The sequence below is a fragment of the Stegostoma tigrinum genome, chromosome 41, assembly GCF_030684315.1.
Source record: "Stegostoma tigrinum isolate sSteTig4 chromosome 41, sSteTig4.hap1, whole genome shotgun sequence".
NCBI lineage: Eukaryota > Metazoa > Chordata > Chondrichthyes > Orectolobiformes > Stegostomatidae > Stegostoma > Stegostoma tigrinum.
In genome coordinates, this window is record NC_081394.1 from 9720901 (window position 1) to 9743341 (window position 22441).

The 22441-nt window shown below is 60.3% G+C and overlaps 1 protein-coding gene across 3 annotated transcripts in view; it reads right to left on the reverse strand.

Annotated features, from left to right (window-relative positions):
• Positions 1-22441, reverse strand: part of LOC125448502 (ETS domain-containing transcription factor ERF-like) — a 257359-nt gene that overhangs the window by 110457 nt on the left and 124461 nt on the right. The window contains exon 1 of one of the 3 annotated variants that reach the window (XM_059641240.1): positions 20951-21059. The exons of the other annotated variants lie outside the window; for them this stretch is intronic. The gene's annotated coding sequence lies outside the window, so the exon portion shown is untranslated. Of the gene's footprint in view, positions 1-20950; positions 21060-22441 lie in introns of those variants that run through there. 3 annotated transcript variants of the gene reach the window in all.

Genomic DNA, 22441 nt, shown 5'->3' on the forward strand with positions numbered 1-22441 from the left:
TCGCAGTCAGCGTGTCGCTCCCTCTCTCGCAGTCAGCGTGTCGCTCCCTCTCTCGCAGTCCGCGTGTCAGTCTCTCTCTCTCTCTCTCGCAGTCAGCGTGCTCCTCCCTCTCTCGCAGTCAGCGTGCCCCTCCCTCTCTCGCAGTCAGCGTGCTCCTCCCTCTCTCGCAGTCAGCGTGCTCCTCCCTCTCTCGCAGTCAGCGTGCCCCTCCCTCTCTCGCAGTCAGCGTGCCCCTCCCTCTCTCGCAGTCAGCGTGCCCCTCCCTCTCTCGCAGTCAGCGTGTCGATCCGTCTCTCGCAGTCACCGCGTCAGCCTCTCTCTCTCGCAGTCAGCGTGTCACTCACTCTCTCACAGTCAACGTGTCGCTCTCTCACTGCCAACGTGTCGCTCTCTCTCTCTCGCAGTCAGCCTGTCGCTCCCTCTCTCGCAGTCACCGTGTCAGTCTCCCTCTCTCGCAGTCAGCATGTCGCTCTCTCTCTCACATTCATCGTACAGCTCTCTCTCCCGCACACAGCGTGTCGCTCCCTCTCTCGCAGTCAGCGTGTCGCTCCCTCTCGCAGTCAGCGTGCCGTTCCTCTCTCGCAGTCAGCGTGTCAGCCTCTCCCTCTCGCAGTCAGCGTGCCGTTCCTCTCTCGCAGTCAGCGTTTCTCTCTCTATCTCGCAGTCAGCGTGTCAGTCTCTCTCTCGCAGTCAGCGTGCACCTCCCTCCCTCACAGTCACCGTGCACCTCCCTCCCTCACAGTCACCGTGTCAGTCTCTCTCTCTCTCTCTCTCTCGCAGTCAGGGTGTCACTCGCTCTCTCACATTCAGCGTGTCGCTCCCTCTCTCTCAGTCAGCGTGTCGCACCATCTCTCGCAGTCAGCGTGTCGCACCATCTCTCGCAGTCAGCGTGTCGCTCCCTCTCTCGCAGTCAGCGTGTCGCTCCCTCTCTCGCAGTCAGCGTGTCGCTCCCTCTCTCGCAGTCAGCGTGTCGCACCATCTCTCGCAGTCAGTGTGTCACTCCCTCTCTCGCAGTCAGCGTGTCGCTCCCTCTCTCGCAGTAGGCGTGTCGCTCCCTCTCTCGCAGTCAGCGTGTCGCACCATCTCACGCAGTCAGCGTGTCGCTCCCTCTCTCGCAGTCAGCGTGTCGCTCCTCTCTCGCAGTCAGCGTGTCGCTCCCTCTCTCGCAGTCAGCATGTCGCTCCCTCTCTCGCATTCAGCAAGTCGCTAGCTCTCTCGCAGTCAGCATGTCACTCCACCTCTCGCAGTCAGCGCGTCGCTCCCTCTCTCGCAGTCAGCGTGTTACTCCCTCTCTCTCAGCCAGCGTGTCACTCCCTCTCTCTCAGCCAGCGTGTCCCTCCCTCTCTCGCAGTCAGCGTTTCGCTCCCTCTCTCGCAGTCAGATTGTCGCTCTCACTCTCACAGTCAGCGTGTCGCTCTCACTCTCACAGTCAGCGTGTCGCTCTCACTCTCACAGTCAGCGTGTCGCTCTCTGCCTCATTCTCTCTCGCAATCAGCGTTTCGCTCCCTCTCTCGCAGTCAGTGTGTCGCTCCCTCTCTCGCAGTCAGCGTGTCGCACCATCTCTCGCAGTCAGCGTGTTGCTCCCTCCCTCGCAGTCAGCGTTTCGCTCCGTCTCTCGCAGTCAGGGTGTCACTCGCTCTCTCACAGTCAGCGTTTCGCTCCCTCCCTCACAGTCACTGTGTCAGTCTCTCTCTCTTGCAGTCAGCTTGTCACCATCTCTCGCAGTCAGCGTGCCCCTCCCTCTCTCGCAGTCAGCGTGTCGATCCGTCTCTCGCAGTCATCGCGTCAGCCTCTCTCTCTCGCAGTCAGCGTGTCACTCACTCTCTCACAGTCAACGTGTCGCTCTCTCACTGCCAACGTGTCGCTCTATCTCTCTCTCGCAGACAGCGTGTCTCGCTCTCTCTCGCAGTCAGCCTGTCGCTCCCTCTCTCGCAGTCACCGTGTCAGTCTCCCTCTCTCGCAGTCAGCATGTCGCTCTCTCTCTCACATTCATCGTGCAGCTCTCTCTCCCGCAGACAGCGTGTCGCTCCCTCTCTCGCAGTCAGCATGTCGCTCCCTCTCGCAGTCAGCGTGTCGCTCCCTCTCGCAGTCAGCGTGCCGTTCCTCTCTCGCAGTCAGCGTGTCGCTCCCTCTCTCGCAGTCAGCGTGTCGCTCCCTCTCTCGCAGTCAGCGTTTCTCTCTCTCTCTCGCAGTCAGCGTGTCACTCTCACTCTCGCAGTCAGCGTTTCTCTCTCTATCTCGCAGTCAGCGTGTCACTCGCTCTCTCACAGTCAGCGTGCACCTCCCTCCCTCACAGTCACCGTGTCAGTCTCTCTCTCTCTCGCAGTCAGGGTGTCACTCGCTCTCTCACATTCAGCGTGTCACTCCCTCTGTCGCAGTCAGCGTGTCGCACCATCTCTCGCAGTCAGCGTGTCGCTCCCTCTCTCGCAGTCAGCGTGTCACTCGCTCTCTCACAGTCAGCGTGCAGCTCCCTCCCTCACAGTCACCGTGTCAGTCTCTCTCTCTCGCAGTCAGCTTGTCATTCGCTCTCTCACATTCAGCGTGTCGCTCCCTCTCTCGCAGTCAGCGTGTCGAACCATCTCTCGCAGTCAGCTTGTTGCTCCCTCTCTCGCAGTCAGCGTGTCGCTCCCTCTCTCGCAGTCCGCGTGTCAGTCTCTCTCTCTCTCTCTCGCAGTCAGCGTGTCGCTCTGTCTCTCGCAGTCAGCGTGTCGCTCCCTCTCTCGCAGTCAGCGTGTCGCTCCCTCTCTCGCAGTGCGCGTGTCAGTCTCTCTCTCTCTCTCTCTCTCGCAGTCAGCGTGTCGCTCCCTCTCTCGCAGTCAGCGTGTCGCTCTCTGCCTCTTTCTCTCTCGCAGTCAGCGTTTCACTCCCTCTCTCGCAGTCAGCGTGCCCCTCCCTCTCTCGCAGTCAGCGTGTCACTCACTCTCTCGCAGACAGCGTGGCGCTCCCTCTCTCGCAGTCAGCGTGTCGCTCCCTCTCTCGCAGTCACCGTGTCAGTCTCCCTCTCTCGCAGTCAGCATGTCGCTCTCTCCCTCACATTCATCGTGCAGCTCTCTCTCCCGCAGACAGCGTGTCCCTCCCTCTCTCGCAGTCAGCATGTCGCTCCCTCACTTGCAGTCAGTGTGTCACTCTCACTCTCGCAGTCAGCGTTTCTCTCTCTATCTCGCAGTCAGCGTGTCGCTCCCTCTCTCGCAGTCAGCGTGCCGCTCCCTCTCTCGCAGTCAGCGTGCCGCTCCCTCTCTCGCAGTCAGCGCGTCGCTCCCTCTCTCGCAGTCAGCGTGTAACTCCCTCTCTCGCAGCCAGCGTGTCACTCCCTCTCTCTCAGCCAGCGTGTCCCTCCCTCTCTCGCAGTCAGATTGCCGTTCTCACTCTCGCAGTCAGTGTGTCGCTCTCTGCCTCTTTCTCTCTCGCAGTCAGCGTTTCGCTCCCTCTCTCGCAGTCAGCGTGTCACCCTCAATCTCGCAGTCAGCGTGTCGCTCCCTCTCTCGCTATCAGCGTGTCGTTCCCTCTCTCGCAATCAGCGTGTCGTTCCCTCTCTCGCAGTCAGGGTGTCACTCGCTCTCTCGCAGTCAGCGTGTCACCCTCAATCTCGCAGTCAGCGTGTCGCTCCCTCTCTCGCTATCAGCGTGTCGTTCCCTCTCTCGCAATCAGCGTGTCGCTCCCTCTCTCGCAGTCAGGGTGTCACTCGCTCTCTCGCATTCAGCGTGTCGCTCCCTCTCTCGCAGTCAGCGTGTCGCACCATCTCTCGCAGTCAGCGTGTCGCTCCCTCTCTCGCAGTCAGCGTGTCGCTCCCTCTCTCGCAGTCAGCGTGTCGCTCCCTCTCTCGCAGTCAGCGTGTCGCTCCCTCTCTCGCAGTCAGCGTGCCCCTCCCTCTCTCGCAGTCAGCGTGTCGCACCATCTCTCGCAGTCAGTGTGTCACTCCCTCTCTCGCAGTCTGCTTGCTCCTCCCTCTCTCGCAGTCAGCGTGCTCCTCCCTCTCTCGCAGTCAGCGTGCTCCTCCCTCTCTCGCAGTCAGCGTGCCCCTCCCTCTCTCGCAGGCAGCGTGTCGATCCGTCTCTCGCAGTCACCGCGTCAGCCTCTCTCTCTCGCAGTCAGCGTGTCACTCACTCTCTCACAGTCAACGTGTCGCTCTCTCACTGCCAACGTGTCGCTCTCTCTCTCTCGCAGACAGCGTGTCTCTCTCTCTCTCGCAGTCAGCCTGTCGCTCCCTCTCTCGCAGTCACCGTGTCAGTCTCCCTCTCTCGCAGTCAGCATGTCGCTCTCTCTCTCACATTCATCGTGCAGCTCTCTCTCCCGCAGACAGCGTGTCGCTCCCTCTCTCGCAGTCAGCATGTCGCTCCCTCTCGCAGTCAGCGTGTCGCTCCCTCTCGCAGTCAGCGTGCCGTTCCTCTCTCGCAGTCAGCGTGTCAGCCTCTCTCTCTCGCAGTCAGCGTGTCACTCTCACTCTCGCAGTCAGCGTTTCTCTCTCTATCTCGCAGTCAGCGTGTCAGTCTCTCTCTCGCAGTCAGCGTGTTGCTCCCTCCCTCACAGTCACCGTGTCAGTCTCTCTCTCTCTCTCTCTCGCAGTCAGGGTGTCACTCGCTCTCTCACATTCAGCGTGTCGCTCCCTCTCTCGCAGTCAGCGTGTCGCACCATCTCTCGCAGTCAGCGTGTCACTCGCTCTCTCGCAGTCAGCGTGTCGCTCCCTCTCTCGCAGTCCGCGTGTCAGTCTCTCTCTCTCTCTCGCAGTCAGCGTGTCGCTCCCTCTCTCGCAGTCAGCGTGTCACTCGCTCTCTCACAGTCAGCGTGCAGCTCCCTCCCTCACAGTCACCGTGTCAGTCTCTCTCTCTCGCAGTCAGCTTGTCACTCGCTCTCTCACATTCAGCGTGTCGCTCCCTCTCTCGCAGTCAGTGTGTCGAACCATCTCTCGCAGTCAGCGTGTCGCTCCCTCTCTCGCAGTCAGCGTGTCGCTCCCTCTCTCGCAGTCCGCGTGTCAGTCTCTCTCTCTCTCTCTCGCAGTCATCGTGTCGCTCTGTCTCTCGCAGTCAGCGTGTCGCTCCCTCTCTCGCAGTGCGCGTGTCAGTCTCTCTCTCTCTCTCTCTCTCGCAGTCAGTGTGTCGCTCCCTCTCTCGCAGTCAGCGTGCCCCTCCCTCTCTCGCAGTCAGCGTGTCACTCACTCTCTCACAGTCAGCGTGCAGCTCCCTCTCTCACAGTCAACGTGTCGCTCTCTCTCGCAGTCAGCGTGTCGCTTCCTCTCTCGCAGTCACCGTGTCAGTCTCCCTCTCTCGCAGTCAGCATGTCGCTCTCTCCCTCACATTCATCGTGCTACTCCCTCTCTCGCAGTCAGCGTGCTCCTCCCTCTCTCGCAGTCAGCGTGCCCCTCTCTCTCACGCAGTCAGCGTGTCGCTCTGTCTCTCGCAGTCAGCGTGTCGCTCCCTCTCTCACAGTCAGCGTGTCGCTCCCTCTCTCGCAGTACGCGTGTCAGTCTCTCTCTCTCTCTCTCTCTCGCAGTCAGCGTGTCGCTCCCTCTCTCGCAGTCAGCGTGTCGCTCTCTGCCTCTTTCTCTCTCGCAGTCAGCGTTTCACTCCCTCTCTCGCAGTCAGCGTGCCCCTCCCTCTCTCGCAGTCAGCGTGTCACTCACTCTCTCACAGTCAGCGTGCAGCTCCGTCTCTCACAGTCAACGTGTCGCTCTCTCTCGCAGACAGCGTGTCGCTCCCTCTCTCACAGTCAGCGTGTCGTTCCCTCTCTCGCAGTCAGCATGCCCCTCCCTCTCTCGCAGTCAGCGTGTCGCACCATCTCTCGCAATCAGCGTGTCGTTCCCTCTCTCGCAGTCAGGGTGTCACTCGCTCTCTCGCATTCAGCGTGTCGCTCCCTCTCTCGCAGTCAGCGTGTCGCACCATCTCTCGCAGTCAGCGTGTCGCTCCCTCTCTCGCAGTCAGCGTGTCGCTCCCTCTCTCGCAGTCCGCGTGTCAGTCTCTCTCTCTCTCTCTCGCAGTCAGCGTGTCGCTCCCTCTCTCGCAGTACGCGTGTCAGTCTCTCTCTCTCTCTCTCTCTCGCAGTCAGCGTGTCGCTCCCTCTCTCGCAGTCAGCGTGTCGCTCTCTGCCTCTTTCTCTCTCGCAGTCAGCGTTTCACTCCCTCTCTCGCAGTCAGCGTGCCCCTCCCTCTCTCGCAGTCAGCGTGTCACTCACTCTCTCACAGTCAGCGTGCAGCTCCCTCTCTCACAGTCAACGTGTCGCTCTCTCTCGCAGACAGCGTGTCGCTCCCTCTCTCACAGTCAGCGTGTCGCTCCCTCTCTCGCAGTCACCGTGTCAGTCTCCCTCTCTCGCAGTCAGCATGTCGCTCTCTCCCTCACATTCATCGTGCAGATCTCTCTCCCGCAGACAGCGTGTCGTTCCCTCTCTCGCAGTCAGCATGCCCCTCCCTCTCTCGCAGTCAGCGTGTCGCACCATCTCTCGCAATCAGCGTGTCGTTCCCTCTCTCGCAATCAGCGTGTCGCTCCCTCTCTCGCAGTCAGGGTGTCACTCGCTCTCTCGCATTCAGCGTGTCGCTCCCTCTCTCGCAGTCAGCGTGTCGCACCATCTCTCGCAGTCAGCGTGTCGCTCCCTCTCTCGCAGTCTGCGTGTCGCTCCCTCTCTCGCAGTCAGCGTGTCGCTCCCTCTCTCGCAGTCAGCGTGCCCCTCCCTCTCTCGCAGTCAGCGTGTCGCACCATCTCTCGCAGTCAGTGTGTCACTCCCTCTCTCGCAGTCTGCTTGCTCCTCCCTCTCTCGCAGTCAGCGTGCTCCTCCCTCTCTCGCAGTCAGCGTGCTCCTCCCTCTCTCGCAGTCAGCGTGCCCCTCCCTCTCTCGCAGTCAGCGTGTCGATCCGTCTCTCGCAGTCACCGCGTCAGCCTCTCTCTCTCGCAGTCAGCGTGTCACTCACTCTCTCACAGTCAACGTGTCGCTCTCTCACTGCCAACGTGTCGCTCTCTCTCTCTCGCAGACAGCGTGTCTCTCTCTCTCTCGCAGTCAGCCTGTCGCTCCCTCTCTCGCAGTCACCGTGTCAGTCTCCCTCTCTCGCAGTCAGCATGTCGCTCTCTCTCTCACATTCATCGTGCAGCTCTCTCTCCCGCAGACAGCGTGTCGCTCCCTCTCTCGCAGTCAGCATGTCGCTCCCTCTCGCAGTCAGCGTGTCGCTCCCTCTCGCAGTCAGCGTGCCGTTCCTCTCTCGCAGTCAGCGTGTCAGCCTCTCTCTCTCGCAGTCAGCGTGTCACTCTCACTCTCGCAGTCAGCGTTTCTCTCTCTATCTCGCAGTCAGCGTGTCAGTCTCTCTCTCGCAGTCAGCGTGTTGCTCCCTCCCTCACAGTCACCGTGTCAGTCTCTCTCTCTCTCTCTCTCGCAGTCAGGGTGTCACTCGCTCTCTCACATTCAGCGTGTCGCTCCCTCTCTCGCAGTCAGCATGTCGCACCATCTCTCGCAGTCAGCGTGTCACTCGCTCTCTCGCAGTCAGCGTGTCGCTCCCTCTCTCGCAGTCCGCGTGTCAGTCTCTCTCTCTCTCTCAGTCAGCGTGTCGCTCCCTCTCTCGCAGTCAGCGTGTCACTCGCTCTCTCACAGTCAGCGTGCAGCTCCCTCCCTCACAGTCACCGTGTCAGTCTCTCTCTCTCGCAGTCAGCTTGTCACTCGCTCTCTCACATTCAGCGTGTCGCTCCCTCTCTCGCAGTCAGTGTGTCGAACCATCTCTCGCAGTCAGCGTGTCGCTCCCTCTCTCGCAGTCAGCGTGTCGCTCCCTCTCTCGCAGTCAGCGTGTCGCTCCCTCTCTCGCAGTCCGCGTGTCAGTCTCTCTCTCTCTCTCTCGCAGTCATCGTGTCGCTCTGTCTCTCGCAGTCAGCGTGTCGCTCCCTCTCTCGCAGTGCGCGTGTCAGTCTCTCTCTCTCTCTCTCTCTCGCAGTCAGCGTGCCCCTCCCTCTCTCGCAGTCAGCGTGTCACTCACTCTCTCACAGTCAGCGTGCAGCTCCCTCTCTCACAGTCAACGTGTCGCTCTCTCTCGCAGTCAGCGTGTCGCTTCCTCTCTCGCAGTCACCGTGTCAGTCTCCCTCTCTCGCAGTCAGCATGTCGCTCTCTCCCTCACATTCATCGTGCTACTCTCTCTCTCGCAGTCAGCGTGCTCCTCCCTCTCTCGCAGTCAGCGTGCCCCTCTCTCTCTCGCAGTCAGCGTGTCGCTCTGTCTCTCGCAGTTAGCGTGTCGCTCCCTCTCTCGCAGTCAGCGTGTCGCTCCCTCTCTCGCAGTACGCGTGTCAGTCTCTCTCTCTCTCTCTCTCTCGCAGTCAGCGTGTCGCTCCCTCTCTCGCAGTCAGCGTGTCGCTCTCTGCCTCTTTCTCTCTCGCAGTCAGCGTTTCACTCCCTCTCTCGCAGTCAGCGTGCCCCTCCCTCTTTCGCAGTCAGCGTGTCACTCACTCTCTCACAGTCAGCGTGCAGCTCCCTCTCTCACAGTCAACGTGTCGCTCTCTCTCGCAGACAGCGTGTCGCTCCCTCTCTCGCAGTCAGCGTGTCGCTCCCTCTCTCGCAGTCACCGTGTCAGTCTCCCTCTCTCGCAGTCAGCATGTCGCTCTCTCCCTCACAATCATCGTGCAGCTCTCTCTCCCGCAGACAGCGTGTCGTTCCCTCTCTCGCAGTCAGCATGCCCCGCCCTCTCTCGCAGTCAGCGTGTCGCACCATCTCTCGCAGTCAGCGTGTCGCTCCCTCTTTCGCAGTCCGCGTGTCAGTCTCTCTCTCTCTCTCGCAGTCAGCGTGTCGCTCCCTCTCTCGCAGTCAGCGTGTCACTCGCTCTCTCGCAGTCAGCGTGCAGCTCCCTCCCTCACAGTCACCGTGTCAGTCTCTCTCTCTCGCAGTCAGCTTGTCACTCGCTCTCTCACATTCAGCGTGTCGCACCCTCTCTCGCAGTCAGCGTGTCGAACCATCTCTCGCAGTCAGCGTGTCGCTCCCTCTCTCGCAGTCAGCGTGTCGCTCCCTCTCTCGCAGTCCGCGTGTCAGTCTCTCTCTCTCTCTCTCGCAGTCAGCGTGTCGCTCTGTCTCTCGCAGTCAGCGTGTCGCTCCCTCTCTCGCAGTCAGCGTGTCGCTCCCTCTCTCGCAGTGCGCGTGTCAGTCTCTCTCTCTCTCTCTCTCTCGCAGTCAGCGTGTCGCTCCCTCTCTCGCAGTCAGCGTGTCGCTCTCTGCCTCTTTCTCTCTCGCAGTCAGCGTTTCACTCCCTCTCTCGCAGTCAGCGTGCCCCTCCCTCTCTCGCAGTCAGCGTGCAGCTCCCTCTCTCACAGTCAACGTGTCGCTCTCTCTCGCAGACAGCGTGTCGCTCCCTCTCTCGCAGTCAGCGTGTCGCTCCCTCTCTCGCAGTCACCGTGTCAGTCTCCCTCTCTCGCAGTCAGCATGTCGCTCTCTCCCTCACATTCATCGTGCAGCTCTCTCTCCCGCAGACAGCGTGTCGTTCCCTCTCTCGCAGTCAGCATGCCCCTCCCTCACTTACAGTCAGTGTGTCACTCTCACTCTCGCAGTCAGCGTTTCTCTCTCTATCTCGCAGTCAGCGTGTCGCTCCCTCTCTCGCAGTCAGCGTGCCGCTCCCTCTCTCGCAGTCAGCGTGCCGCTCCCTCTCTCGCAGTCAGCGCATCGCTCACTGTCACGCAGTCAGCGTGTAACTCCCTCTCTCGCAGCCAGCGTGTCACTCCCTCTCTCGCAGTCAGATTGTCGTTCTCACTCTCGCAGTCAGTGTATCGCTCTCTGCCTCTTTCTCTCTCGCAGTCAGCGTTTCGCTCCCTCTCTCGCAGTCAGCGTGTCACCCTCAATCTCGCAGTCAGCGTGTCGCTCCCTCTCTCGCTATCAGCGTGTCGTTCCCTCTCTCGCAATCAGCGTGTCGCTCCCTCTCTCGCAGTCAGGGTGTCACTCGCTCTCTCACATTCAGCGTGTCGCTCCCATCTCGCAGTCAGCGTGTCGCACCATCTCTCGCAGTCAGCGTGTCGCTCCCTCTCTCGCAGTCAGCGTGTCGCTCCCTCTCTCGCAGTCAGCGTGCCCCTCCCTCTCTCGCAGTCAGCGTGTCGCACCATTTCTCGCAGTCAGTGTGTCACTCCCTCTCTCGCAGTCAGCGTGTCGCTCCCTCTCTCGCAGTCAGCGTGTCGCTCCCTCTCTCGCAGTCCGCGTGTCAGTCTCTCTCTCTCTCTCTCGCAGTCAGCGTGCTCCTCCCTCTCTCGCAGTCAGCGTGCCCCTCCCTCTCTCGCAGTCAGCGTGCTCCTCCCTCTCTCGCAGTCAGCGTGCTCCTCCCTCTCTCGCAGTCAGCGTACCCCTCCCTCTCTCGCAGTCAGCGTGCTCCTCCCTCTCTCGCAGTCAGCGTGTCGATCCGTCTCTCGCAGTCACCGCGTCAGCCTCTCTCTCTCGCAGTCAGCGTGTCACTCACTCTCTCACAGTCAACGTGTCGCTCTCTCACTGCCAACGTGTCGCTCTCTCTCTCTCTCGCAGTCAGCCTGTCGCTCCCTCTCTCGCAGTCACCGTGTCAGTCTCCCTCTCTCGCAGTCAGCATGTCGCTCTCTCTCTCACATTCATCGTACAGCTCTCTCTCCCGCACACAGCGTGTCGCTCCCTCTCTCGCAGTCAGCGTGTCGCTCCCTCTCGCAGTCAGCGTGCCGTTCCTCTCTCGCAGTCAGCGTGTCAGCCTCTCTCTCTCGCAGTCAGCGTGTCAGCCTCTCTCTCTCGCAGTCAGCGTGTCACTCTCACTCTCGCAGTCAGCGTGTCACTCTCACTCTCGCAGTCAGCGTTTCTCTCTCACTCTCGCAGTCAGCGTTTCTCTCTCTATCTCGCAGTCAGCGTGTCAGTCTCTCTCTCGCAGTCAGCGTGCACCTCCCTCCCTCACAGTCACCGTGCACCTCCCTCCCTCACAGTCACCGTGTCAGTCTCTCTCTCTCTCTCTCTCTCTCGCAGTCAGGGTGTCACTCGCTCTCTCACATTCAGCGTGTTGCTCCCTCTCTTGCAGTCAGCAGATCAGTCTCTCTCTCGCTCTCTCTCGCAGTCAAGGTGTCACTCGCTCTCTCACAGTCAGCGTGCAGCTCCCTCCCTCACAGTCACCGTGTCAGTCTCTCTCTCTTGCAGTCAGCTTGTCACTCGCTCTCTCACATTCAGCGTGTCGCTCCCTCTCTCGCAGTCAGCGTTTCGCTCCGTCTCTCGCAGTCAGGGTGTCACTCGCTCTCTCACAGTCAGCGTGCAGCTCCCTCCCTCACAGTCACTGTGTCAGTCTCTCTCTCTTGCAGTCAGCTTGTCACTCGCTCTCTCACATTCAGCGTGTCGCTCCCTCTCTCGCAGTCAGCGTGCTCCTCCCTCTCTCGCAGTCAGCGTGCCCCTCCCTCTCTCGCAGTCAGCGTGCTCCTCCCTCTCTCGCAGTCAGCGTGCCCCTCCCTCTCTCGCAGTCAGCGTGTCGATCCGTCTCTCGCAGTCATCGCGTCAGCCTCTCTCTCTCGCAGTCAGCGTGTCACTCACTCTCTCACAGTCAACGTGTCGCTCTCTCACTGCCAACGTGTCGCTCTCTCTCTCTCTCGCAGACAGCGTGTCTCGCTCTCTCTCGCAGTCAGCCTGTCGCTCCCTCTCTCGCAGTCACCGTGTCAGTCTCTCTCTCTCGCAGTCAGCATGTCGCTCTCTCTCTCACATTCATCGTGCAGTTCTCTCTCCCGCAGACAGCGTGTCGCTCCCTCTCTCACAGTCAGCATGTCGCTCCCTCTCGCAGTCAGCGTGTCGCTCCCTCTCGCAGTCAGCGTGCCGTTCCTCTCTCGCAGTCAGCGTGTCGCTCCCTCTCTCGCAGTCAGCGTTTCTCTCTCTCTCTCTCGCAGTCAGCGTGTCACTCTCACTCTCGCAGTCAGCGTTTCTCTCTCTATCTCGCAGTCAGCGTGTCACTCGCTCTCTCACAGTCAGCGTGCACCTTCCTCCCTCACAGTCACCGTGTCAGTCTCTCTCTCTCTCTCTCTCTCTCGCAGTCAGGGTGTCACTCGCTCTCTCACATTCAGCGTGTCACTCCCTCTGTCGCAGTCAGCGTGTCGCACCATCTCTCGCAGTCAGCGTGTCGCTCCCTCTCTCGCAGTCCGCGTGTCAGTCTCTCTCTCTCTCTCTCGCAGTCAGCGTGTTGCTCCCTCTCTCGCAGTCAGCGTGTCACTCGCTCTCACAGTCAGCGTGCAGCTCCCTCCCTCACAGTCACCGTGTCAGTCTCTCTCTCTCGCAGTCAGCTTGTCACTCGCTCTCTCACATTCAGCGTGTCGCTCCCTCTCTCGCAGTCAGCGTGTCGAACCATCTCTCGCAGTCAGCGTGTCGAACCATCTCTCGCAGTCAGCGTGTCGCTCTGTCTCTCGCAGTCAGCGTGTCGCTCCCTCTCTCGCAGTCAGCGTGTCGCTCCCTCTCTCGCAGTCAGCGTGTCGCTCCCTCTCTCGCAGTGCGCGTGTCAGTCTCTCTCTCTCTCTCTCTCTCTCTCGCAGTCAGCGTGTCGCTCCCTCTCTCGCAGTCAGCGTGTCGCTCTCTGCCTCTTTCTCTCTCGCAGTCAGCGTTTCACTCCCTCTCTCGCAGTCAGCGTGCCCCTCCCTCTCTCGCAGTCAGCGTGTCACTCACTCTCTCACAGTCAGCGTGCAGCTCCCTCTCTCACAGTCAACGTGTCGCTCTCTCTCGCAGACAGCGTGACGCTCCCTCTCTCGCAGTCAGCGTGTCGCTCCCTCTCTCGCAGTCACCGTGTCAGTCTCCCTCTCTCGCAGTCAGCATGTCGCTCTCTCCCTCACATTCATCGTGCAGCTCTCTCTCCCGCAGACAGCGTGTCGCTCCCTCTCTCGCAGTCAGCATGCCCCTCCCTCACTTGCAGTCAGTGTGTTACTCTCACTCTCGCAGTCAGCGTTTCTCTCTCTATCTCGCAGTCAGCGTGTCGCTCCCTCTCTCGCAGTCAGCGCGTCGCTCCCTCTCTCGCAGTCAGCGTGTAACTCCCTCTCTCGCAGCCAGCGTGTCACTCCCTCTCTCTCAGCCAGCGTGTCCCTCCCTCTCTCGCAGTCAGATTGTCGTTCTCACTCTCGCAGTCAGTGTGTCGCTCTCTGCCTCTTTCTCTCTCGCAGTCAGCGTTTCGCTCCCTCTCTCGCAGTCAGCGTGTCACCCTCAATCTCGCAGTCAGCGTGTCGCTCCCTCTCTCGCTATCAGCGTGTCGTTCCCTCTCTCGCAATCAGCGTGTCGTTCCCTCTCTCGCAATCAGCGTGTCGCTCCCTCTCTCGCAGTCAGGGTGTCATTCGCTCTCTCACATTCAGCGTGTCGCTCCCTCTCTCGCAGTCAGCGTGTCGCACCATCTCTCGCAGTCAGCGTGTCGCTCCCTCTCTCGCTATCAGCGTGTCGTTTCCTCTCTCGCAATCAGCGTGTCGTTCCCTCTCTCGCAATCAGCGTGTCGCTCCCTCTCTCGCAGTCAGGGTGTCACTCGCTCTCTCACATTCAGCATGTTGCTCCCTCTCTCGCAGTCAGCAAGTCGCTAGCTCTCTCGCAGTCAGCATGTCACTCCACCTCTCGCAGTCAGCGCGTCGCTCCCTCTCTCGCAGTCAGCGTGTTACTCCCTCTCTCTCAGCCAGCCTGTCCCTCCCTCTCTCACAGTCAGATTGTCGCTCTCAATCTCACAGTCAGCGTGTCGCTCTCAGTCTCACAGTCAGCGTGTCGCTCTCAGTCTCACAGTCAGCGTGTCGCTCTCTGCCTAATTCTCTCTCGCAGTCAGCGTTTCGCTCCCTCTCTCGCAGTCAGCGTGTCGCTCTCAATCTCGCAGTCAGCGTGTCGCTCCCTCTCTCGCAGTCAGTGTGTCGCTCCCTCTCTCGCAGTCAGCGTGTCGCTCTCAATCTCGCAGTCAGCGTGTCGCTCCCTCTCTCGCAGTCAGTGTGTCGCTCCCTCTCTCGCAGTCAGCGTGTCGCTCCCTCTCCCGCAGACAGCGTGTCGCTCTCAATCTCGCAGTCAGCGTGTCGCTCCCTCTCTCGCAGTCAGTGTGTCGCTCCCTCTCTCGCAGTCAGCGTGTTGCACCATCTCCCGCAGACAGCGTGTTGCTCCTTCTCTCGCAGTCAGCGTGTCGCTCCTTCTCTCGCAGTCAGCGGGTCGCTCCCTCTCTTGTAGTCAGCGGGTCAGACTCTCTCTCGCTCTCTCTCGCAGTCAGGGTGTCACTCGCTCACTCACAGTCAGCATGCAGCTCCCTCCCTCACAGTCACCGTGTCAGTCTCTCTCTCTCTCAGCCAGCGTGTCCCTCCCTCTCTCACAGTCAGCGTGTCGCTCCCTCTCTCGCAGTCAGCGTGTCGCTCCCTCTCTCGCAGTCAGTGTGTCGCTCCCTCTCTCGCAGTCCACGTGTCAGTCTCTCTCTCGCTCTAACTCGCAGTCAGGGTGTCACTCGCTCTCTCACAGTCAGCGTGCAGCTCCCACCCTCACAGTCACCGTGTCAGTCTCTCTCTCTTGCAGTCAGCTTGTCACTCGCTCTCTCACATTCAGCGTATCGCTCCCTCTCTTGCAGTCAGATTGTCGCTCCCTCTCTCGCAGTCAGCGTGTCGCACCATCTCTCGCAGTCAGCGTGTCGCTCCCTCTCTCGCAGTCAGCGTTTCGCTCCCTCTCTTGCAGTCAGATTGTCGCTCCCTCTCTCGCAGTCAGCGTGTCGCTCTCTGCCTCTTTCACTCTTGCAGTCAGCGTTTCGCTCCCTCTCTCGCAGCCAGCGTGTCACTCCCTCTCTCTCAGCCAGCGTGTCCCTCCCTCTCTCGCAGCCAGCGTTTCGCTCCCTCTCTCGCAGTCAGCATGTCACTCCACCTCTCGCAGTCAGCGCGTCGCTCACTCTCTCGCAGTCAGCGTGTTACTCCCTCTCTCTCAGCCAGCGTGTCCCTCCCTCTCTCGCATTCAGCGTTTCGCTCCCTCTCTCGCAGTCAGCGTGTCACTTCCTCTCTCGCAGTCAGCGTGTCACTCGCTCTCTCACATTCAGCGTGTCGGTCTCTCTCTCTCTCTCTCTCGCAGTCAGCGTGTCAGTCTCTCTCTCTCTCTCTCTCGCAGTCAGCGTTTCCCTCTCTCTCTCACAGTAAACGTGTCGCTCTCTCTCCCGCAGGCAGCGTGTCACTCCCTCTCTTGCAGTCAGCCTGTCGCTCTCTCGCTGTCAACGTGTCGTTCTCTCTCCCGCAGTCAGCGTGTCGCTCCCTCTATCTCTCGCAGTCAGCGTGTCGCTCCCTCTCTCGCAGTCAGCGTTTCGCTCCCTCTCTTGCAGTCAGATTGTCGCTCTCACTCTCGCAGTCAGCGTGTCGCTCTCTGCCTCTTTCTCTCTTGCAGTCAGCATTTCACTCCCTCTCTCGCAGTCAGCGTGTCGCTCCCTCTCTCGCAGTCAGTGTGTCGCTCCCTCTCTCGCAGTAGGCGTGTCGCTCCCTCTCTCGCATTCAGCAAGTCACTAGCTCTCTCGCAGTCAGCATGTCACTCCACCTCTCGCAGTCAGCGCGTCGCTCCCTCTCTCGCAGTCAGCGTGTTACTCCCTCTCTCTCAGCCAGCGTGTCACTCCCTCTCTCTCAGCCAGCGTGTCCCTCCCTCTCTCGCATTCAGCGTTTCGCTCCCTCTCTCGCAGTCAGCGTGTCGCTCTCAATCTCGCAGTCAGCGTGTCGCTCCCTGTATCGCAGTCAGCGTGACACTCTCTCGCAGTCAGCGTGTCGCTCCCTCTCTCGCAGTCAGCGTGTCGCTCCCTCTCTCGCAGTCCACGTGTCAGTCTCTCTCTCGCTCTCTCTCGCAGTCAGGGTGTCACTCGCTCTCTCACAGTCAGCGTGCAGCTCCCTCCCTCACAGTCACCGTGTCAGTCTCTCTCTCTCGCAGTCAGCTTGTCACTCGCTCTCTCACATTCAGCGTGTCGCACCATCTCTCGCAGTCAGCGTGTCGCTCCCTCTCTCGCAGTCAATGTGTCGCTCTCTCACTGCCAACGTGTCGCTCTCTCTCTCTCGCAGACAGCGTGTCTCGCTCTCTCGCAGTCAGCCTGTCGCTCCCTCTCTCGCAGTCACCGTGTCAGTCTCCCTCTCTCGCAGTCAGCATGTCGGTCTCCAACTCTCAGTGAGCGTGTCGCTCTCAATCTCGCAGCAAGTGTTTCGCTCCGTCTCTCGTAGTCAGCGTGTCGCTCCCTCTCTCTCAGTCCACGTGTCACTCCTCTCTCCCAGTCAGCGTGTCGCTCTCACTCTCCCAGTCAGCGTGTCGCTCTCTATCTCTCTCTCTCGCAGTCGGCCTTCCGATGCCACTCTGGCATTCAGCATGTCAATCTCTTTTGTCGCAGTCAGCATGTCGCTCCCTCTCTCGCAGTCAGCGTGTTGCTCCGTCACTCGCAGTCAGCGTGTCAATCTCACTCCCGCAGTCAGCGTCTCGCTCCCTCTCTCGCAGTCAGTGTGTCGCTCTCGCTCCCGCAGACAGCGTGTCGCTCTCACTCTCTCTCGCACTCAGCGTTTCGTTCTCTCTCTCGCAGTCAGCGTGTCAATCTCACTCCCGCAGTCAGCGTCTCGCTCCCTCTCTCGCAGTCAGTGTGTCGCTCTCGCTCCCGCAGACAGCGTGTCGCTCTCACTCTCTCTCGCACTCAGCATTTCGTTCTCTCTCTCGCAGTCAGCGTGTCAGTCTCCGTCTCTCGCAGTCAGCGTGTCGCTCCCTCTCTTGCAGTCAGAGTGTCGCTCCCTCTCTCGCAGTCAGCGTGCCCTTCCATCTCTCGCAGTCAGCGTGTCACTCGCTCTCTCACAGTCAGCGTGCAGCTCCGTCTCTCGCAGTCAGCGTGTCGCTATCTCACTGTCAACGTTTTGTACTCTCTCCCGCAGACAGCGTGTCGCTCCCTCTCTCGGAATCAGCGTGCAGCTCCATCTCTCACAGTCAGCGTGCTGTTCCCTCTCTCGCAGTCAGCGTGCAGCTCCCTGTCTCGCAGTCAGCGTGACACTCTCTCTCGCGCAATCAGCATGGCACTCGCTCTCTCGCAATCAGCGTGTGGCTCCCTCTCTCACAGTCAGAGCGTCGCTCCCTCTCTCGCAGTCAGCGTGTCGCTCCCTCTCTCGCATTCAGCAAGTCGCTAGCTCTCTCGTAGTCAGCATGTCACTCCATCTCTCGCAGTCAGCGTGTCACTCGCTCTCTCACAGTCAGCGTGCAGCTCCGTCTCTCGCAGTCAGCGTGTCGCTATCTCACTGTCAACGTTTCGTTCTCTCTCCCGCAGACAGCGTGTCGCTCCCTCTCTCGGAGTCAGCGTGCAGCTCCATCTCTCACAGTCAGCGTGCTGTTCCCTCTCTCGCAGTCGGCGTGCCGGTCCCTCTCTCGCAGTCAGCGTGCCGCTCCCTGTCGCGCAGTCAGCGTGACACTCTCTCTCGCGCAATCAGCATGGCACTCGCTCTCTCGCAATCAGCGTGTGGCTCCCTCTCTCACAGTCAGAGCGTCGCTCTCGCAGTCAGCGTGTCGCTCCCTCTCTCGCATTCAGCAAGTCGCTAGCTCTCTCGTAGTCAGCATGTCACTCCATCTCTCGCAGTCAGCGCGTCGCTCCCTCTGTCGCAGTCAGCGTGTCGCTCTCTCACTCTCGCAGTCAGCGTGTCGCTCTCTCACTCTCGCAGTCAGCATGTCGCTCGCACTCTCGCAGTCAGAGTGTCGCTCGCACTCTCGCAGTCAGCGTGTCCTTCACACTCTTGCAGTCAGCGTGTTGCTCTCTCTCTCGCAGTCAGCGTGTTGCTCTCTCTCTCTCGCAATCAGCGTACCACTCTCTCTCCAGCGGTCAGCATGCCGCTCCCTCTCTCGCAATCATGTGTGCCGCTCTCTCTTACAGTCAGTGTGTCGCTCCCACTCTCGCAGTCAGCTGGTTTCTCTCGCTCTCTCTCAGAAGGCGTGTCGCTCCCTCAGTCTCGCATTCAGAGTGTTGCTCTCTCATTCTCGCAGTCAGTGTGTTACTCTCTCCCGCAGTCAGCGTGCCACTCCCCCTCTCTCTCTCGCAGTCAGCGTGTCGTTCTCTCGCAGTCACCGTCCCGCTCCCTCTCTCCCAGCCAGCTGGTTTCTCTCGCTCTCTCCGAGTCAGCTTGTTTCTCTCGCTCTCTCCCAGTCGGCGTATCGCTCCCTCACTCTCGCATTCAGAGTGTTGTCCGCTCTCTCGCAGTCAGCGTGTTGCTCTCTCTCGCAGTCAGCGTGTCGCTCCCTGTCTCGCAGTCAGCGTGTTGCTCCCTCTCTCTCACAGTCAGCGTGTCGCTCCCTCTCTCTCACAGTCAGCGTGTCGCTCCCTCTCGCAGTCAGCATGTCACTCTCTCTCTCGCAGTCAGCGTGTCGCTCCCTCTCTCGCAGTCAGCATGTCACTCCCTCTCTCGCAGTCAGCATGTCACTCCCTCTCTCGCAGTCAGTGTGTCGCTCCCTCTCTCGCAGTCAGCGTGTCGCTCCCTCTCTCGCATTCAGCAAGTCGCTAGCTCTCTCGTAGTCAGCATGTCACTCCATCTCTCGCAGTCAGCGTGTCACTCGCTCTCTCACAGTCAGCGTGCAGCTCCGTCTCTCGCAGTCAGCGTGTCGCTATCTCACTGTCAACGTTTCGTTCTCTCTCCCGCAGACAGCGTGTCGCTCCCTCTCTCGGAGTCAGCGTGCAGCTCCATCTCTCACAGTCAGCGTGCTGTTCCCTCTCTCGCAGTCGGCGTGCCGGTCCCTCTCTCGCAGTCAGCGTGCCGCTCCCTGTCGCGCAGTCAGCGTGACACTCTCTCTCGCGCAATCAGCATGGCACTCGCTCTCTCGCAATCAGCGTGTGGCTCCCTCTCTCACAGTCAGAGCGTCGCTCTCGCAGTCAGCGTGTCGCTCCCTCTCTCGCATTCAGCAAGTCGCTAGCTCTCTCGTAGTCAGCATGTCACTCCATCTCTCGCAGTCAGCGCGTCGCTCCCTCTGTCGCAGTCAGCGTGTCGCTCTCTCACTCTCGCAGTCAGCGTGTCGCTCTCTCACTCTCGCAGTCAGCATGTCGCTCGCACTCTCGCAGTCAGAGTGTCGCTCGCACTCTCGCAGTCAGAGTGTCGCTCGCACTCTCGCAGTCAGCGTGTCCTTCACACTCTTGCAGTCAGCGTGTTGCTCTCTCTCTCGCAGTCAGCGTGTTGCTCTCTCTCTCTCGCAATCAGCGTACCACTCTCTCTCCAGCGGTCAGCATGCCGCTCCCTCTCTCGCAATCATGTGTGCCGCTCTCTCTTACAGTCAGTGTGTCGCTCCCACTCTCGCAGTCAGCTGGTTTCTCTCGCTCTCTCTCAGAAGGCGTGTCGCTCCCTCAGTCTCGCATTCAGAGTGTTGCTCTCTCATTCTCGCAGTCAGTGTGTTACTCTCTCCCGCAGTCAGCGTGCCACTCCCCCTCTCTCTCTCGCAGTCAGCGTGTCGTTCTCTCGCAGTCACCGTCCCGCTCCCTCTCTCCCAGCCAGCTGGTTTCTCTCGCTCTCTCCGAGTCAGCTTGTTTCTCTCGCTCTCTCCCAGTCGGCGTATCGCTCCCTCACTCTCGCATTCAGAGTGTTGTCCGCTCTCTCGCAGTCAGCGTGTTGCTCTCTCTCGCAGTCAGCGTGTCGCTCCCTGTCTCGCAGTCAGCGTGTTGCTCCCTCTCTCTCACAGTCAGCGTGTCGCTCCCTCTCTCTCACAGTCAGCGTGTCGCTCCCTCTCGCAGTCAGCATGTCACTCTCTCTCTCGCAGTCAGCGTGTCGCTCCCTCTCTCGCAGTCAGCATGTCACTCCCTCTCTCGCAGTCAGTGTGTCGCTCCCTCTCTCGCAGTCAGCGTGTCGCTCCCTCTCTCGCAGTCAGCGTGGTGCTCCCTCTCTCGCAGTCAGCGTGTCGCTCCCTCTCTCGCAGTCAGCGTGCCGCTCCCTCTCGCAGACAGCGTGCCGCTCCCTCTCGCAGACAGCGTGTCGCTCTCTCTTGCAGTCAGCGTGTCACTCCGTCTCTCGCAGTCAGCGTGTCGCTCCCTCTCTCGCAGTCAGCGTCTCGCTCCCTCTCCCAGTCAGCGTGTCGCTCTCACTCTCGCAGTCAGCGTGTCGCTCCACTCTCGTAGTCAGCTGGTTTCCGTCGCTCTCACGCCGTCACCGTGTCGCGCTCTATCTCTCTCTCTCGCAGCCAGCGTGTTGCTGTCTCTCGCAATCAGCGTATCGCTCTCTCTCCAGCGGTCAGCGTGCCGCTCCCTCTCTCGCACTCATGCGTGCCGCTCTGTCTCACAGTCAGTGTGTCGCTCTCTCGCAGTCAGCGTGTTGTTCTCTGTCTCACAGTCAGTGTGTCGCTCTCTCGCAGTCAGCGTGTCGCTTTCACTCTCGCAGTCAGCGTGTGGCTCTCTCTCCCGCAGTCAGCTTGTCTCTCCCCCTCTCGCAGTCAGCGTGTCGTTCTCTCGCAGTCAGCGTGTCACTCCCTCACTCGCAGTCAGCTGGTTTCTCTCGCTCTCTCTCGCATTCAGCATGTCGCTCCCTCTCTTGCAGTCAGCTCCCTCTCTCCCAGCCATCTGGTTTCTATCGATCTCTCCGAGGCAGCTTGTTTCTCTCGCTCTCTCCCAGTCGGCGTATCGCTCCCTCACTCTCGCATTCAGTGTGTTGCTCTCTGTCGCAGTCAGTGTGTCGCTCCCTCTCTCGCAGTCAGTGTGTCACTCTCACTCTCGCAGTCAGCGTGTCACTCTCTAACTCTCGCAGTCAGCGTGTCGCTCCCTCTCTCGCAGTCAGCGTGTCGCTCCCTCTCTCGCAGTCAGTGTGTCGCTCCCTCTCTCGCAGTCAGTGTGTCACTCCCTCTCTCGCAGTCAGCGTGTCGCTCCCTCTCTCGCAGTCAGCGTGTCGCTCCCTCTCTCGCAGTCAGCGTGTCACTCTCTAACTCTCGCAGTCAGCGTGTCGCTCCCTCTCTCGCAGTCAGCGTGTCACTCCCTCTCTCGCAGTCAGCGTGTCGCTCCCTCTCTCGCAGTCAGCGTGTCGCTCCCTCTCTTGCATTCAGCGAGTCGCTCTCTTTCTCTCTCTCTCTCTCTCTCGCAGTCAGCATCTCGCTCTCTCTCTCGCACTCAGTGTGTCGTTCACTCTCTGCCATTCAGCGTGTCGCTCCCATTCTTGCAGTCATGGTTTCGCTCTGTCTCCTGCAGTCAGCGTGTCGCTCTCTTTCTCGAAGTGAACGTGTCGCTCCCTCTCTCGCAGTCAGCGTGTTGCTCCCGCTGTCGAGGTCAGCGTGTTGCTCCCTCTCTCCCAGTCACTGTGTCGTTTTCTCTCTCTCTCGCAGTCAGAATTTCGCTCCCTCTGTAAAAGAAAGCGTGTCGCTCTCACTCTCAAAGTCAGCGTATCGCTCTCTTTATCGAAATCAGCGTGTTGCTCCCCCTCTCGCAGTCAGCGTGTCGATCTCTCTCTCGCAGTCAGCGTGTCGCTCCCTCTCTCGCAGTCAGCGTGTCGCTCCCTCTCTCGCAGTCAGCGTGTCGCTCCCTCACTCTCAGTCAACGTGTCGCTCCCTCTCTTGCAGTCAGCGTGTCGCTCCCTCTCTTGCAGTCAGCGTGTCGCTCACTCTCTCGCAGTCAGCGTGTCGCCCCCTCTCTCGCAGTCAGCGTGTCGCCCCCTCTCTCGCAGTCAGCATGTCGCTCCCTCTCTCTCAGTCAGAGTGCAGCTCCCTCGCTCGCTCGCAGTCAGGGTGTCACTCTCTCACTCGCAGTCAGCGTTTCGCGCTCTCTCTCTCACAGTCAGCATGTTGCTCTCTCTGTCTCTCGCAGTCAGCCTGTCGCTCTCTTTCTCGCAGTCAGCGTGTCGCTCTCTCTCTCTCGCAGTCAGTGTATTGGTCTCTCTCTCGTGGTCAGCGTGTCGCTCTCTCTCTTGCAGTCAGCATGTCACTCTCTCTCTCACTGTCAGAGTGTTGCCCCCTGACTCGCAGACAGTGTGTTGCTCCCTCTCTCACGGTCAGCCTGTCGCTCCCTCTCTCGCAGTCCGCCTGTCGCTCTCTCTCGCAGTCAGTGTGTCGCTCTCTCTCTCTGGCAGTCCGCCTGTCACTCTCTCTCTCACAGTCAGCCTGTCGCTCTCTCTCTCTCTCGCAGTCAGCGTGTCGCTCTCTCTCAAAGTCAGCATGTCGCGCTCTCTCAAAGTAAGCATGTCGCGCTCTCTCACAGGCAGCGTGTTGATCTCTCTCACAGTCAGCGTGTCGCTCTAACTCTCTCTCTCGCAGTCAGCGTGTCGCTCTCCCTCTCTCGCTGTCAGCGTGTCACTCGCTCTCTCGCAGTCAGCGTGTCACTCGCTCTCTCGCAGTCAGCGTGTCGCACTCTCTCTCCCAGTCAGCGTGTCGCTCTCTCTCTCCCAGTCAGCATGTCACTCCCTCTCTCTCGCAGTCCGCCTGTCGCTCTCTCTCTCACAGTCAGCGTGTCGCGTTCTCTCTCTCTCTCGCAGTCCGCCTGTCGCTCTCTCTCTCGCAGTCAGCCTGTTGCTCTCTCTATCTCGCAGTCAGCGTGTCGGTCTCTCTCTCTTGCAGTCAGCGTGTTGCTCCCTCTCTCTCGCAGTCAGCGTGTGGCTCTCTCTCTCGCAGT